Source organism: Microtus ochrogaster, chromosome 7, assembly GCF_000317375.1.
Source record: "Microtus ochrogaster isolate Prairie Vole_2 chromosome 7, MicOch1.0, whole genome shotgun sequence".
NCBI classification, from domain to species: domain Eukaryota; kingdom Metazoa; phylum Chordata; class Mammalia; order Rodentia; family Cricetidae; genus Microtus; species Microtus ochrogaster.
Window position 1 is genome coordinate 7,805,741 of NC_022014.1, and position 16,014 is coordinate 7,821,754.

The 16,014-nt window shown below is 43.0% G+C and overlaps 1 protein-coding gene across 9 annotated transcripts in view; it reads left to right on the plus strand.

Moving 5' to 3' along the window:
* The window catches only part of Rbfox1 (RNA binding fox-1 homolog 1), a 1,689,477-nt gene that overhangs the window by 1,079,992 nt on the left and 593,471 nt on the right, over positions 1–16,014 (plus strand). The gene's annotated exons all lie outside the window — the stretch shown is intronic.

Consider the following 16,014-nt stretch of genomic DNA (forward strand, 5'->3'; position numbering starts at 1 on the left):
GTTTAAGGTTATAACTGAACACTCTTTGATGTCACTGCTAGGGACCTGTCATTCTCACTGGACCATGTGACTTAGAACTGTATTTTCAGATTGCTATGAAAACTAATGGAATCTGCGGCTTTTCAAAACATAGCATAGCAGTGTTTGAACTGGAGGCCTGGGGACCATGGTACTCTGAAGTGCTTGAGTAAATATGCAGTAAATGAATTTAATGCCTTTGTAAATTTAATGACTTAGTTACATCTAAGGACAGTGGCTGAGCTGCCATCTCCAGGTGACCAGGACTCCTAACATTCTTTCTGTTTTCCAACTGCATATATCATCTGGTGTGTTAAATCCTGTATCAAGCAAACAATGAGTTCACCTGTATGAAGCTGAGATGGTGGCCAGAGCTTTTGTTTCTTGTTATGCTTATATGTTTTGTAAAATGCCCCACCCAGGCCTCTATTAATGTTTCATTTCAGTCCACATTTCTTCTACCATTAGTGCGATTCCTGCATGAGACAGACGCTGGGACATTTGTTGGCTGAGGATGGAGTTCACTGGTAGATCACTGGACTGGCGTGTATGAAGCCTTGCTTGACATACACTTGGTGTGGTAGCACAAAGCTATGGTCCTAGCACCAAGAGGTAGTGGTGGGAAGATCAGAAATTCAAGGTAACCTTGGCTATAAAGGGATGCAAGCAAGTCTTAAGGCTATTGTGGGCCTCCTGAGACGCTGTCTCTGCTATTTAAATGATTTTTGTTTTAAGCTTTACTGAACTCTCCTACTGCTTTCTCCCTGCAACCTGAGTGAGTGCTTTATCCTAGTAAATAATGCATTGTGATTTCAGCTTTTCCTCTGCTGTTTGGATGAGGAGGATGGCCAGAAGTAGGTCAGGGCTAGATAAAGAGCAATGGATGCTTATGTCGTTGTGAGGTTCTGACACAGTCCCCAGAATTCAGACAGCACTGAGCTCTCTATTGCAAATGATGCTGCCTTGGGAAATTAAGGGTCCAGAGGACGAAGAAGAGATTGTCTGCTGTTTGAGGGCTTGATGGTTTGATGAGGGCAGTGTCCACAGGTGCAATATAGAAGTAAGGAGGGTGTTCTTTGTCAGATGGTAAAGCTATGTACTCCATATGATAGATTATTGAGTTGAGAGCCATCTGTAACCTCAGGAACCACCCTCCCCAAAGCGTCCAGCCCATCTCTACCATCACAAATGGCTGCTTTATTTGAGGTTATTGTTTGCACCCCTATTTCAGAATTTTAAACTAATTCATGTTTCATATCAATAATACAACTTTGCAATTAATAAAATCAACATTTGTACAGCTCAGTATTGTCACCAAAGACAATGCATAGATGTTTTCTCTTTCCATTTGACTCAGGTATCCATTTCCTACAGGGAACCTCCTCCATGTTAGAACATACTGTTAGATAGATACCTCATTGTCTCTCCTACGAGTGTGGTGGGTCTGACTATAAGGGCGCACGCATGTGAAAGTCAGGAAACAACTTGGACTTCATGTCTCAGGTATCACATATCTTGCTTTTTTTTTTCTTTTAGTCACTAGCTTGATGCTTAAGTAGTCTAGGCTGGCAGGCCACCAAGTTTCAGGGATGTTCCTGCCTCTGCCTCGCAAGCACTATGACTACAAATCAGTCACTACAACCTGATTTTTTTTTTTTTTGATTTTTGAGACAGGGTTTCTCCGTAGTTTTTGGTTCCTGTCCTGGAACTAGCTCTTGTAGAGCAGGCTGGCCTTGGACTCACAGAGATCCGCCTGCCTCTGCCTCCTAAGTGCTGGGATTAAAGGCATGAACCATCACCGCCCAGCTACAACCTGATTTTTGAATCTGGATTCTGGAGATCAAACTCAGGATCTCGTTCCTGCAAGTCTTATGAATTAGGCTATCTTCTTAGCCTTTGTATTTGTTCTAAGTCAGCATCTCAGTGGGTGAATCAGTTGGCCCCAAACTCCCTATGTACCCAGGCAAGTGCTGAACATTTGGCAGGCCTACTGCCTCTGCATCAGAGGTACTGGAACTTACAGGCCTGGGTCACCACATCCTGCTCTCAATTTTGATGGCTCGGTCTTATGTGTGGTCATTTTCCTCTCTCTTGTCCATTTACACTCTCTTCCCTTCTAACTCTTTCTATTCTGGTTGTTGAAATTCAATATAGATCTGCAGTGTCCCATTTCTTCCTTTCCATCTTCTCTTCTTCCCTCCTCCTCTTCATTCCTCCTCTTCTCCTTCTGCTTCCTCCTCCTCTTTTTTCCTCCTCCTCTTCTCCCTTTTCCTCCTCTTCTCTTCTTCCTCCTATTCTCCCTATTTTTCTTTTCCCTCTTCCTCCTTCTTCCCCTTCTCCATCCTCCTCCTCTTCACCCTCCCCTACTTTCTTCATTTTAGTAGTAATGACCATTAAAACACTCTACTTTTTTATATATAGGCATTTCACCATCTAGGCCTCTGAATCAGTTTCACTCTGACCCTCTCAGATAATATAAGAAAACTCACCAACCTCTACCCTTGTGTTAAGGGGTTGGATACTATAGGGGAAAGGAGGCACTGACTATGGGGTACAGTGAGACCTTCTCAACATGGAGACGAGAGCTGAACAAAGGATCCTGGGAAATATGTGCTACACTGAACTTGGGGCATTGTGTTTCTCAGCCTGTGGAATGCTCACTCTGTGGAATAACATTTTCAGAGCGCCAAACACCAAGTCTTTCAGAAAGGGTGAAACACTTAGAGAAAAAGTTATTCCTTTTTCAATTCTCTCTCAATCCTTTTTTATGTCAATGAGGAAGTCTTAGTTTAGACTAAAAGAGATTCAACAAGGCTATAACACTTTCTAAGCTTTCTTTATAACAGAGAGGGAGTGTGCCTCAGGCTTTAAGCCTGCAGCAGCCTAAGCATCTATGCCAACTTCAAAAGCATTGTTTGCAAAATATAGCAGTCAAGAATTAGGGGCCTAGAGCTAGGCCCAGTGCAATGATGTCTAAATTTTGCACAGTTTGTACACTTGTGCATTTGCTCATAGTTTGTAAATCCTCTGGACTTTCAGTTCCTTGTGTGGTTCATTGGAGACAATAATTGTGCCTGTTTTATCAGGTTTGTCTGGGCATGTGTGTATTCTAAACATGTGTGTATTGTATACATACACACACAGGTTACATGTGTGTTAGTTATTTTTCTACATGACAGAGTACTTGGCAGAAATCAATGTAAGAGAGAATTTCTTTTGTCCGATGGTTGGGGAGATGAAGTCCATTGTGGCAGGCAAAGCATGGGAATGGAGCGTGTTGTGTGCCCTGTCGTTACACTTAGGTGTGTCAAAAAGCAGAGAACTCTCCAGCAGGGAGTGGAGCTAGACTATAGCTCTCAAGCCCTGCCACCCAGCAATCCACATCCTGGAACTAGTCTCAATTGATGAAAGGTTCCCCTTCCTCTGAGAGCTGCACCAAGTATACAAACCGCCGAGCCTGTGTGTGCAAAAAGGTTAAACAATGGATGCAATGGGTGTGTTTAGCACAGATATTTGCATAAGAAACATTTTTAATAATGTTAAATTTCAGTAGTTCTGTTTTTTTCCTCCATAAACGTTATTTGAAGTTACTGATAATGGTATTCTGTTTGCAGTAGCAATGCCAGATTTCCTTGGCAAATACATCCATTTGGGTTAAAAAATGAGAAGCTTTCAAGGTGAATACGAGCACAATGTTACTGATGGCCCAGAGTTATGACAAAACTGCTGGTAGTTGGATGCAAATGGCTGAAGTTTTAAAAACACGGAAATCAGGGTGCCAGCCTTTTGAACGATGCTGTACAGCCTATCTACATTATCAATATTTAATTTGCCAGTTAGAAGCAAGTTTCTCAGTTCTGCAAGATACAAGAGTGATGTGGCTTGCAGAAATGCAAATTGCTAATGATCTTCTTGGCTTACACCCATTGCCTTCATCCAGGCATCAGAGAATGAATCTTGTAGACTGCCTGGAATTGAGCTATCAGATTGAGCCTCTCACCTCACCCTCCCTCCTTCAACATTCATGCCTTCCTCGGTTATTCTTAGGGGAACAGAGAAGGAGCTATAAACCCCCACGACTCCTTCTGGATTTATATTTTCTTGACTGTAGTTTCTGAGTAGCTCACTGTGGGAAAGCCTGTCCCTGCTCAGTTATTTATTCAGGAAACATTTTTGAGTGTGAACCAGATGCCAGTCACCGTCTGCATAGTGAAGATGTGATGCTGTAATAAAGCTAATACATTTCTCATACTCTGATACCTTGCAGGCTAGCAAGAAAAGACACGCATTTGTCAAATAACTCCCTCCAAAGTCCCCGGGAAACTGGCAGATATCATATAAGTCCATGCTACACAGAGAGACACAGATGGAAGACTCCTAACTTCCTGGTCTCCACGTGTGAGACTTAGGAGATGAACGGGTCATCTACTGCCCAGCATCTTTAGAAATCGCATTGGTGGGGCCGCAACAAGCCAGGCTGTGACTGCCGAGCATGAGTTTACCTTTCTTTTCACCCGCTCTGGTGTCTGCTTGCCAACAGTCAGTTGTATGTGTTCCCAGAGCTGCCTCTGCCAGCTGCGCTTGTTATTGTAATTACATTATTTAGTGCAATATTATGTAAACTGATGAAAAATGAGTGCGCTAAGAAAAAGAGCTGTTTCTATGAAAACCAAGTTAAATGCTCTGGAAACACTCTATGAAAGCAAGCCTCAAAAATTAGTTCAATTAGCTATGGGCCAGAGGACGGGAGAATATCAGTGCGGGAGTGGGTTGGGAGGCAGAAGTCTGGAGACTGTCTGCAGCCAGAATATCGCTGAGATGTATCTTCCTGTGCTGATTCTACCTTAAGCAAATTCAGAAGTGATGCCTTGACCTGAGGAAATAACTCCACAGTAAAGCAAGGGCTTGTAAGCTCTGCGCTGAATCTCATTGGGAGAAACAGAGAGGAGTAAGAATTGGACACTTATTATTCTGGTGCTAGAGGAGGAGCCTAGGAGCTTAGTGACCAGTGTAGCCCAATTGCTCAACTCCAAGCTCATGAGACAGCCTGTCTCAAAGGAAATAGATGACATTACTAAGGATGACTCCCAAAGTAGTCTTTAGGTCTTCACATGGATATATTTGTGCATATATTCATGTGTATACACATCTGTGTGTGCACATATGCACATATGTGCTTCTGTTCACATGCCAACACATAAACACACATATGAAAGAAGTGATGCAAAGTTTTGGGGTCACAGAATTGGGGGGTGGCAGATATTTGAAAGGCCAGAGTGTGGCTATAGTAGCCTATTGCAGGCCACAGGGTCACTATGGCAACTATACAGCAATGGTGTTGTATAGGTTAGGAGCCATATACAAAGAGAATGTCTGGGGCTGTGTTTCAATAAACTCTATTTATAAGAACAAACCCTGAGCCATAGTTGGCTAACCTCCTGTGGAGAGTTTGACAGATGTAGGCTGCTGAAGGGTTTCCATCTACAGAGAAATCCTGCAAAGAAAAGCCCTTAGGTTTATATGGAAATCCACAAATTGAATGTACATTACTAAGTTTATATTTTTTTAAAAAAATTCTTTCATAAAAGTTGCTTTCTAAAGTAATTCCTTTAAAAACAAAAACTTTTAGTGAGCTATCTTCTCCCATTCCCATACAGAAAACTGAGACAAGGGCTTGAAACACAAAACCGTACTTGCTTCTATGCTGTAGCCCCAATAACTCAATGTGTCATCAGTCTCCAAGAGAAGGGCAGATTGACCCCAGCTGACTTTGGATCAGCAGTTTGTGAGGCTCCACAAGAAGTGCAATGTTTGCTACATATGTGTGCCTTTGCCTAAAATCATCAAAGTATTAATTGGCGCCAATTATTATATTCATCATATATGCATACATTTCATTCATTTGTTATCCTGTCTTTGGATAATGTGTGTATATGAGCATGGGCACACACGCATCAAGGCATGTGTGTAGAGTTTAGAGGGCCTCTTTGGGGAGTCAGTTCCCTGCTTCCACCATGGGTTCTGGGGCTCAGTCCTGGGCATCAGGTGGAGCAGCATGAGTTTTAATGACCTGAGATGTTTTGCCTATCCAGATGTGTTTTGGGAAGTTTTAAATGTTTACTTCTTCTGACTCCTGGTCCTCACATTAACTTCCAAAGGATTGGCAGAAGCTAAAATTCAGTGACTGGCTGGGACAGGAGCAGAAGTCGGGGGCAGTAGAGAAATTGCAGCAAGAACATTGAGGGCATAGACCTGAAATCTGTAAATCTGTATTGTCAGCACCTGCTAACTCTATGCAGACACCACGTATACATTCCTGAGTGTGTCCTACAGGACACACACACACACACACACCCTTGGCAGATACTTGCTTGCTTCAGTAGTATCTAACTAATAGTTCCATCTTGGGTTTTTTCTAAGCAGAGTAGGTTTGTTCCTATGTAATGCTCTCTTTCCTTCCAGAAACTGCATGCATTCCATGCAGCTGCAGCAGGTTGTCTCCAAAGGCAGCTTCCCTACTGAGACTAGGTACACATAAACATGTAAAAATGTCTAAAAAAATGCTTTCCTTACAAAACCTTGCCCTCTGCATGCCTTTTTCACTCCTCATGTGCTTCTTGACTTTGGCTAGAACCTTAATTGAGTGGCACAAAAGCATGGATCAAGAAATCCAGGAATTAGTGACAGATTTTAGTGTCCCCATCTTCATGGATAAGCAAATGCACTGGCAGCGCTTTCCTTCATCCTCGGTGGCCAGTCCTGTGGCTGACCTGTGTTCACAGTCTCTGCTTCCTGGAGCCTTCATTGCCCTCTCAGTGCCAATAGCCCAGAGACACGGCAGGGAAAGCAGCCCCTTGCTCCTCCCCTGCACTCAGCTCAGCCCATTTTCCCGCTCCCCATACCCCTGCCCAAGGCAAACCTGTCCTGTTCCTTATTTTATTATTAAATCCGTATGAAAAATCTCCTAGCAAAACTGCTAACAATGCTGACATTTCACTCTGTCATGGATCTCTTCATTCCATTGATTGAGGCTCAGTAAAGACTTGTCTTCCTGTTCTGTTCTTCAGAGGTCAGAATACCACTCCCTTAAAAAAAAAAAAATGATCCTTGCTAGGGCAGAGGATGGAAGGGAAGTTATAGCTGTTCCTACTCTGAGGATCTAAGGAGGAAACGAGCCACTAGACTTCCGTGGAATTGATGTCAGCAGGCATAGCAATAATAGCCCTGGACTGCACTTTGCTCGGGTGAGGCATGAGCCCCATCTTCCAATAGTGCACTCGCCAGCTAGGGCCTTTACCTTCAAAGTATACTCCACTTCACACAGAGAAATGAGTCCTTTATTTTTAGCCACTTGGTGACTCCCCTTTATGGTAAATTTCCACTCAATCATGTCGTAGAACACATCTCAAGAAAGAAGGCCAGGGACAAATCCAGCCTGACCTGGTTTGGGAACATATAAATTAAGGCAAATTGTGTCACCTAGTGAACTTTTAAGGGAGAAACACTTTTTACCATCTTATGCCTTTGTCTAATTGGATGTGCATGTGATTAAAACCAGATGCATCATGGGAAAGTACATGAACAGTGGGGAGAGGCTTACATAATCCAAGTCTGGCCACCCAATCCAAGAACTACCCACGCTATGCCCCTCAGCAACCAACTCCTCCTTCTCATGGCCCGTATAAAGAGAAACCCTAGCTGGGTGGTGGTGGTGCACACCTTTGATCCCAGCACCTAGGAGGCAGAGGCAGGAGGATTTCTATGAATTCAAGGCCAGCCTGGTCTACGAGAGCTAGTTACAGGACACCTAGAACTGTTACACAGAAAAATACTGTCTCAAAAAACCAGAGAGAGAAAGAGAAAAAGATAGAGGCGACAGAGGGTGGGGGAGGAGAGAGAGAGAGAGAGAGAGAGAGAGAGACAGAGAGAGACAGAGAGAGAGAGAGACAGAGAGAGAGAGAGACAGAGAGAGAGAGAGACAGAGAGAGAGAGAGAGAAACCCTAAACAGAAAGTAAGCATGGGTCCCTATTTAAGTTACCCAGTACCCTTCTATCATCTGGTTTCTGAATAAATTCTCCTTACTCTTTTGTAATCTTTGTCAACTTCTTGAAGCCCCAGAGAACCTGGAGGTGGAATAACCGTTATTCCATAATAAATGAAAGGAAGTCAACATCATTTTCCTCATTGTTTTGGAGACCCCACTGGTGGCCCTAAGAAGCAGTGGGACAGCAGAGCTCCTTATATTTCTTTATGGCCTAGGATTACCTTTATTTTTTAGGCGATGTTTCCATATATGTAGGCACTGTACATCAAGCAAAATAGCTAAGCTAATGGCTTCTTTTTTGATTGCTGTGGTGAAGAGCAACTTGGAGGAGAGTTAATTCTATCTCACAAACTCAGGGGAGTCGAGACAGCGTGGACTTCAGCAACTTGTCACACCAAGAGCAGAAATAAATCAATAAACCTGTTTTCATATTCTCATGGAGTCAAGGACCCAAACCCAGGAACTAGTTCCCACACATGGGCTGCACTTTTCCACATCAATGAGCATAATCAAGACAATACCCACAATACATGCCCATTGGTCGACTTAAGCTTGATTCTCCCTTATTGAGACATGCTTTCCGGGTGATGCTAGTTTATGGGAAGTCTGATAATTAAACCTCTTTTGTCCTGACATAAGCCAGCACCATACTGCTCATCTAAGATCCCTTCAACTCCCCATTATATCCGGTCTTCAAGGGAAAATAAATTAAAGGCCCATTTCTAGCTGATGGATGGAGTTATGACCAAGGTTGACCAAATGGACCCTTGCTTCTGAGCCATTGGATATTGAGCATAGTGATACTGAGCAAAACAGGAAAAAAATGGGATTGAAAATAAGGAATGGATTCATTTTTATGATGATGTCCTTGTACAACTAAGTGAGGAGGGATTCCCAGGGCTGCATCCTAGATCCTCCCTTATTCCTCTCTTTATGTCTTTAAGCCTGGTCATCCATCCATCCATCTATCCATCCCTTGAGCTACCTCGCATCCTTTGAGTGATCTCTTTTTCTGCTGAAGTTAGTCAGAAGCATTCCTTTTTTCCTGTGATCAAAGCATCCCTACCGATACACTGGGGAGACATGCAAAGTTGGAGAATTGCAGAGCTGAGAGTTTGGGGAAAGGCTTGCTAAAAGCTGACTCTTCATCACATCCTGCAATGCTTCCCTGATGCCTCTGAGCATTGTCAGTGCTTTCTGGTGCTGGCAGCAGGGAGGGTGGAGCTCTCATTGATGCACAGAGCAGGGAGATCTGTCTATATTGACCCACTTCCATGACAAGGAGCTATCAGATCACAGCCTATATGGTGACTTGTCAGCACTCAACCAACTCTACAGTGGGGTATGAGTGTTCATGAGTCCTGGAATCTGGGGTGCTAAGGGTTGATTTCAGGGTCTCTGAAGCACTATTGTTTTCTTATACAAGTCCAATAATGTACCAACGAACCGTGACTACCTAATTCTTTACAGGTAATGGATGGAATACATAATGTCATCATATGCCACTCTGAAAACTTAGTATTTCTTAGATGACCACCCTTGAATATGCCATCCAGAATGCTTGTAAAAAGCACCATTTGCTCTGAGCCTGACTCTGACTTTAGGGACTAACTGGGAATGGACCAAGAGAACATCGATTCCTAACCTGCTTCTGAGATGGCATATTGAGCATGAGAATTGAGAATATTGATTTTAAAACTGAGCAGGTAAAATATTTTGATGTTTTAGCATCACTCTGTAGCTATTGGATTTTCATGCTTCTGTGGGGGGCTGAGCTGTGTCTCTCTGGGTTAGTTACTCCTATGTCATTGTGACCTAAATACTTGACACACAACTTAAAAAAGCAAGGGTTTGTTTTTTGTTCAGTTTTTCAAGAGGGATTTCAGTCCACAGTGGAGGGGTAGCTCCTTATTGCACAACTGTCTAGTGGAGTTTCCTCACACGGCGATGGGCCAGTAAACAGAAACTGTGGTCTTAACCAGAGATAGCTGTAGCCATCAAAGGCCCATTCCTAGTGATCTACTTTTACAGTCAGCTCCCACCCCCTAAAGCTCCCCAAGCCTTCAAAATAGCGCAACCAACTGAGCATTGAATGTTTGAAACATGAGATTGTCAGGGCTTTCCATTTTTAACAAGAACACTGCCTAAAAGTCATACTGTAAAGTCTAAATTCTGAATATTCCAGAAGAGTATGGTATCTGGAGACTAGTGTCTACAGAGGTGACGAAGATAAAGTCAGGACACATGGGTCTGACCCAGTCCAATATGATTGGTATTTTTATAGGAAAATATGATTTGGGACAGATACATGCAAACACATACACACACACATGAGAGAGACAGAGGGGGGGAAGGGGTGACCATGATGTGAGGACGCAGGCAGAGAATAAAGAATCATGGGAAACTTGTCCTTATATTACCATTCAGCCTTCTTATTTCTTCTTATCTCCACAACTAAGAAGAAATAATTTCTCTGTTCATATTCCAGTGGTCTCGGGTATTTCCTTATGACAGCTCTAGAAAATCAGCCTTTGGTCTTCCAGAGGTATTAAACTAAAAACAAAAATAAATAACAGCAAATAAACAAATTCCAAGAGCACTGTAGTTTGTTGTTCTGTGAAGTGGTATACCATCTACTTTATTACTCTATTGCCAAGAATTTAAAAACAGCTATGGGTGACAGTCTGTGTGTCTGTTCACTTGTCTTATTCTTTAGAAAATAAAAGAAAAAAGATGTGCACTCTTGAAGGCAGAAATTATTATGTTGACTCCTAGCATTGTACCCCAACTTCTAACAAGTCCCACAGACTTAGTGGATCCCTGATTGGCTGATGGAGGGCAGAAGATGAAGGGAATGATAGGCTTGTGTTCACTCCATCACTGAAAGGCCCATTCTCTATGCAGACTCATCGTAGATACTTCCAAGTGAGAAAGCAAGTGGCCTTTGCGAGTCCATATCCCAGTGTTTCATATTCCATTACTTGTTTCTAACATAGGATTTTGCACCTATCCAACTGTCTTCTGCCAGAGGTGAATTTTGCCCTGAGGTCCTCTAAAACATAATCTGAAGTATCCAGGTCATTTTCTTTCATCCCTTGCCCATGATGCATTGAGCTCCACTCTTGGCCGGATGAGACCCACAGGCATCTTCCTCTCAGCGCCATCCGTTCTCTTCAGCTGTCTGACTCCTATCCGTCATGCAGCGTGGCATCTGCATGTATTCTCTGGACATACTTCTTGGGCAGAGTTATTGTAGATCTAAGATCTGGTCTTTCTTGGAAGTCTTTGTTGATCAACAAAAAAGGGCTTACGTGCTAAATCTATTAGAAAATGTTCACATTGAAAGCAATAGGACCCATTTGGTCTCCCAGAACCCAATTCTAAGAAAGCCATGTGTGGTGGTGCTCATTTATAGCCTACTAATGCAGAAGTAGAAATGGGCAGGTCTTTGGTAGTCACCAGCAAGTCAGTCTAGCCTGCTTGGCAAACTCTAGACTAGACAAAGAGGCCTTCTCTCTCTCTCTCTCTCTCTCTCTCTCTCACACACACACACACACACACACACACACACAATGCTGACACCAACAAAGCAATGAGAGCCACAGTTGGCGTCTGGCCCCCACAGGCATGTACCCTCACATGTACACACACCAACACACACACACACACATACATACACCTACAAAAACTCTCCTTCACACACAAAAAAATAATAAATAAAATTTTACAGGTGTTGGTGTCTTGACATATGTGTGCACCATGAAGTGACTTAATTGAGCCAATTGGCATACACATTATCTTATTTGATTGCTTTTCTTCTTGCTAATAACATTAGAAATCTCCTATCCGTAGGAGAGCAAAGCCTGGTTTTTAGCACTAGTCAGCATTCTGTGTAACTGGAGTATTGTCCCACCGTGCAGCATCTCCCCCAGTTGCCCTGCAAGCTCCATCCTCCTCTCTGCTTCTGTGAATTTGACTCCTTCAGATCCCGCCCAGAGGTAGATCCAGGGCAGGCAGGTTCTCCGAAGCATGGGAAAGGGAAGAAGGCAGGTGCATAGAGACGATGCCATGGTTGTCTTTCTGTGCATGGCTCCGCCCTTCATGTTTCCTCCCGCAGACACACGAGTGATGTTCTATGCCAAGGAAACAATAGAAAATTACTCTTATACAACTGAAGTAGCTCAGTTTACTCGATGGAGTCAGGGGCAAGGGCATTCCTGAAATATTCCTGAGCTTTTGAAACACTTGGCCTGAGAACACCAACAACGCCTGTAGTCGTTGAATACAAGCACAAGACTAAACATTTTACACATTGATAAGATGATTTTCTTTATCCTGAACTTATAGAGGAATAAAGTGAGTGATGTATTAGTTGCAAGAATCCCACTTAGTTGTAGAGTTTGGGTTTGAAGCCATGTCTGTTTGTTCATTTAAGAACTTGTTTTCATTTATGAGACATGGCTCCGCATTTCCTGAGAACCCTGGGCAGGAGGGAGGCCAGTGTGGACCCTCATGGGAGGAAGGATCGGAGCTACTGAAAGATGCTGTGGAGTGGAGAAGGGAAAGAGGTCAGGTGCTTATACTTTGCATCGTGGGTAAGTCTTAGAACTGAAGTCAGGTCTTCTCAGATCCCAACTATCTTCAGGCTGACAGCTGGCAATGTCTGGCCTGCTTAATTAGCTAGTTAAGAAGCTGTGGAAGTGTGCCGATGAGCGTCTGCAGTTTGGGGTGCTCGGGTTAATTTCTTTGACAGTCACCTCCTGAATCCTGCCTTATGAAGAGGAGGTATTTTTGTTTGTTTATTTAAAATACAGGGATTTTTCTAGAATGTTAGTTGAGGTCTTACAGGTCTGTCTATAGGTTCTACTTTAGGATCTATCTGCATCAAGACCACTCCACTGAGAGGGCAAGTAGCTGAAATACTTTTTCTTTGTATACCAGACATTTATATAGAAAAGGAATTACAAAGTTACAATTTGGTACAAGGACTGGGGTAAGAAGGCATTTTCACTTCTGAGCTAGCAAGTTATAGGAGCTTTGCACTTCCAGCCAGTCACTGATTTTGAATACAGATCATCTATCTGCTTGTCTGTCTAGATATCCATCAAAACCACAGAGTGAATTGTATCTAGAAAGTGGACAGTTCACCACTGCAAAGAGATATGGTAAAGCCCCTTCCTGCCTTCAGTAAGTAATGAGAGACCGTGTCACAGGGAAAATCTGTTATGAGTTGGCAAAAGAAGCTGAGGCATCGGAGGGGGGCAGCTATCCCAGGCATGGCCAAATGTGGAAGCCTCCTTGGTTAACCCTTCACTTTCCCTGACTGTAACAGCCCTGGCCAGATGTCAAGGCCCAGTCGTCAAAGCAGAAGGTCGTTTTGAAAATGTAAAATAGTGCTTGAGCTGTTGGCATGCAACTATATTCCCAGCTATTGGACTGACTGAGGCAGGGGGATCATAAGTTCAAAGACAGCCTGGAAAACTTAACAAAACTATGTCTTGGAATAAAAAGTAAAATATACTGAGGATGTAATCAGGATATTGTACTACAAGGATCTGTAATAACGACACAGCTTTTGATGGGATGGTATTCTATTCATACACAAGGAAAACAGCTGTATTGGGTGCATTTATATTTGCCCTGGCATCATTTCTCATTTGCAGGCTTCTTTTGAGAGTATGGAAGCTCCCTTGGATAGAAAACCTGAGGACATGTTTTCTAAAACCCTGCCTGCCTCGAATACAGCCCCTGCAAGCATAGATAAATGCACACTCAAGAGTTCTCTGCCGATAAGAACATAGAGATTTAAATTTTCTGGCAATCCTTATACTCTTATTTTCAGTGGCTTTGCAGCCTTAATCATGATTGCATGTATGTTTTGACAACTTTACACTAAAGGCATTTTTTCCCATAGATGTCTGAATTAAATATCTAGCTCTTTTCAAGTTAGCTGAGTTAAGGTTTAAGTGGTTCTGATTAACCTGGCTGTGTTCATTTGCTCCTAAACATTCTACTGCCGAGCCATCTCCCTTTGCATAAACTGATTTGGGAGTGTAGCCCTAGGAAATATAATTTTCTAAATAGCTGAGAGCACCGTGCCCAGTGTGCTCCCTTGAAACCTAATGTGTAAGATCCAGCCTCCGTGCCTTGCTGAGCTCTCAGGTGGTGCAGAGTAGAAATTGGAAGCAGACCACTACACTCTACACTGATGGACAACAGCAGAGCTGACGAAGCATGGACTACAGGGGTTGGGGGAGGAGGCTGTGAGGAAATGTGCTGGGCTCACTTTAGAGTCTGGAAAGCTTTGAGCACAGACCATTTTGTCCACAGCAGCATGTTGTCATGCTGCCCTCTGGCTACGTCTAGCAATAAGAAAAATGACTCCTAATAAGAAGGGTAAGTGTGTGAGTGCATCTTCCTGAACGCTGAGGAACAGGGGTCCCCTCTGTTGAAGATGGACATCACATCACACGCTGGCCATCTACGCTGCTGTTCTGTTCTGAGAAACACTGAAAATTTGGAATTGTACAGTCATTGGGTTCCTCTGAAAGATTTTGATGAATATCTAGTATAAGCATGCATCCTAGGTTCACTTCTATTGCTGTATATAATCTTGCAGAAAATAGTTTAGGGAAGAAAGGGCTTATTTGGTTTACAGTTCCACATTGCAGTCCATCACTGAGGGTAAGTCAAGGCAAGAACTCAAATCCATAGTCATATCATATCCACAGACTAAAGCATAGAGAAACAAATAGACCCCTGTTTGGTAGCTACTTTGCATTCAGTAAAATGTCTTTGCTTTTATATGGTTCAAGGATTGGCCTACAGGATGGTGCTGCCCACAGTTGAATGAATCAGTTAATAGCCAAGACAATACCCCATATATATGTCCACAGGCCAATCTGATCCAGACAACTGAGGTTCTATTCTCACTCAGGTGGTTCTTTTTTGTGCCAACCAGGCAATTAAAACTAACCATCAGAGTATGCATGAGAAGATGGACTATATCTTGCTTCCAAGAATTTTGCAGTCTGTAAGACAGTGTCGAATATTGTAATAATCATACAGGACCCAATAAGTACATTAGTTAGATATAAAATGAGCTCTTATGAGATCTTGAAAGAAGATATAGTTATTCTTCCCAGCAACAGTGACGAGGTGTGCTTAATGTTCCCTCGCTTTAAAGTGTTAAAGCTTCCAGTCCTAATGACTGAAAGGCTGTAGTTATGTATATATAACTGAAAAATCTTAGTTACACTCTATCAGGTCCTCACTCCGCTCACTCTGCTCTCCCTTGCATACAGAAACATTACTCTGGCTTCCTCCTTTGTCATCTTTCTCTGTAATAGAATCTAAATAAGGTGATGGAACTGGACAGGAAGGCATTCTCGACTTCTTTACCTCCTTACCATCTCTCCCTCTTCTGTAGAGTCAACCTTCTGGCTTCCCTCATGTCTACGGATTCCTTCCCATGTTTACCCTCAGGCATGCAGTTGGGATCAACATGATGGCTCAGCTTTACTCCAGCAGCCTCAGGACCATGCTATCTCTTTTAAAGTCTAATTAGTAAAAACATGTATATGGCGTTGCCGGAGAATGATCCTGTCACCGCTGGTATAAGTGTTAGTAAGAGCACTTCTATCCCTCCTAGCCGAGTCGTCTTGCTTTGGAGAGTAAATCATGATTATTTGACTTCTGTTTTCTCCTTTACACCAGAAGGACCTTTCCAGAACTTAATTAATGCTACTCTTGGTCTTCACATGTCAGCATGCTTACCGCCTTTGCCGCTCTGACCCATACTCTGTGATTATCCAGTTTATCTACTTGCTTGCTGGCTCCCTGTCTCTGCCTCTTGGATACCCACTCCTGTTCGATTTCATTTCATCAGGCCTGGGGTGGACTTGCGTTATTCATTGTTTGGCTCCCCAGTGTCCGTGCCTTCCTACGAATG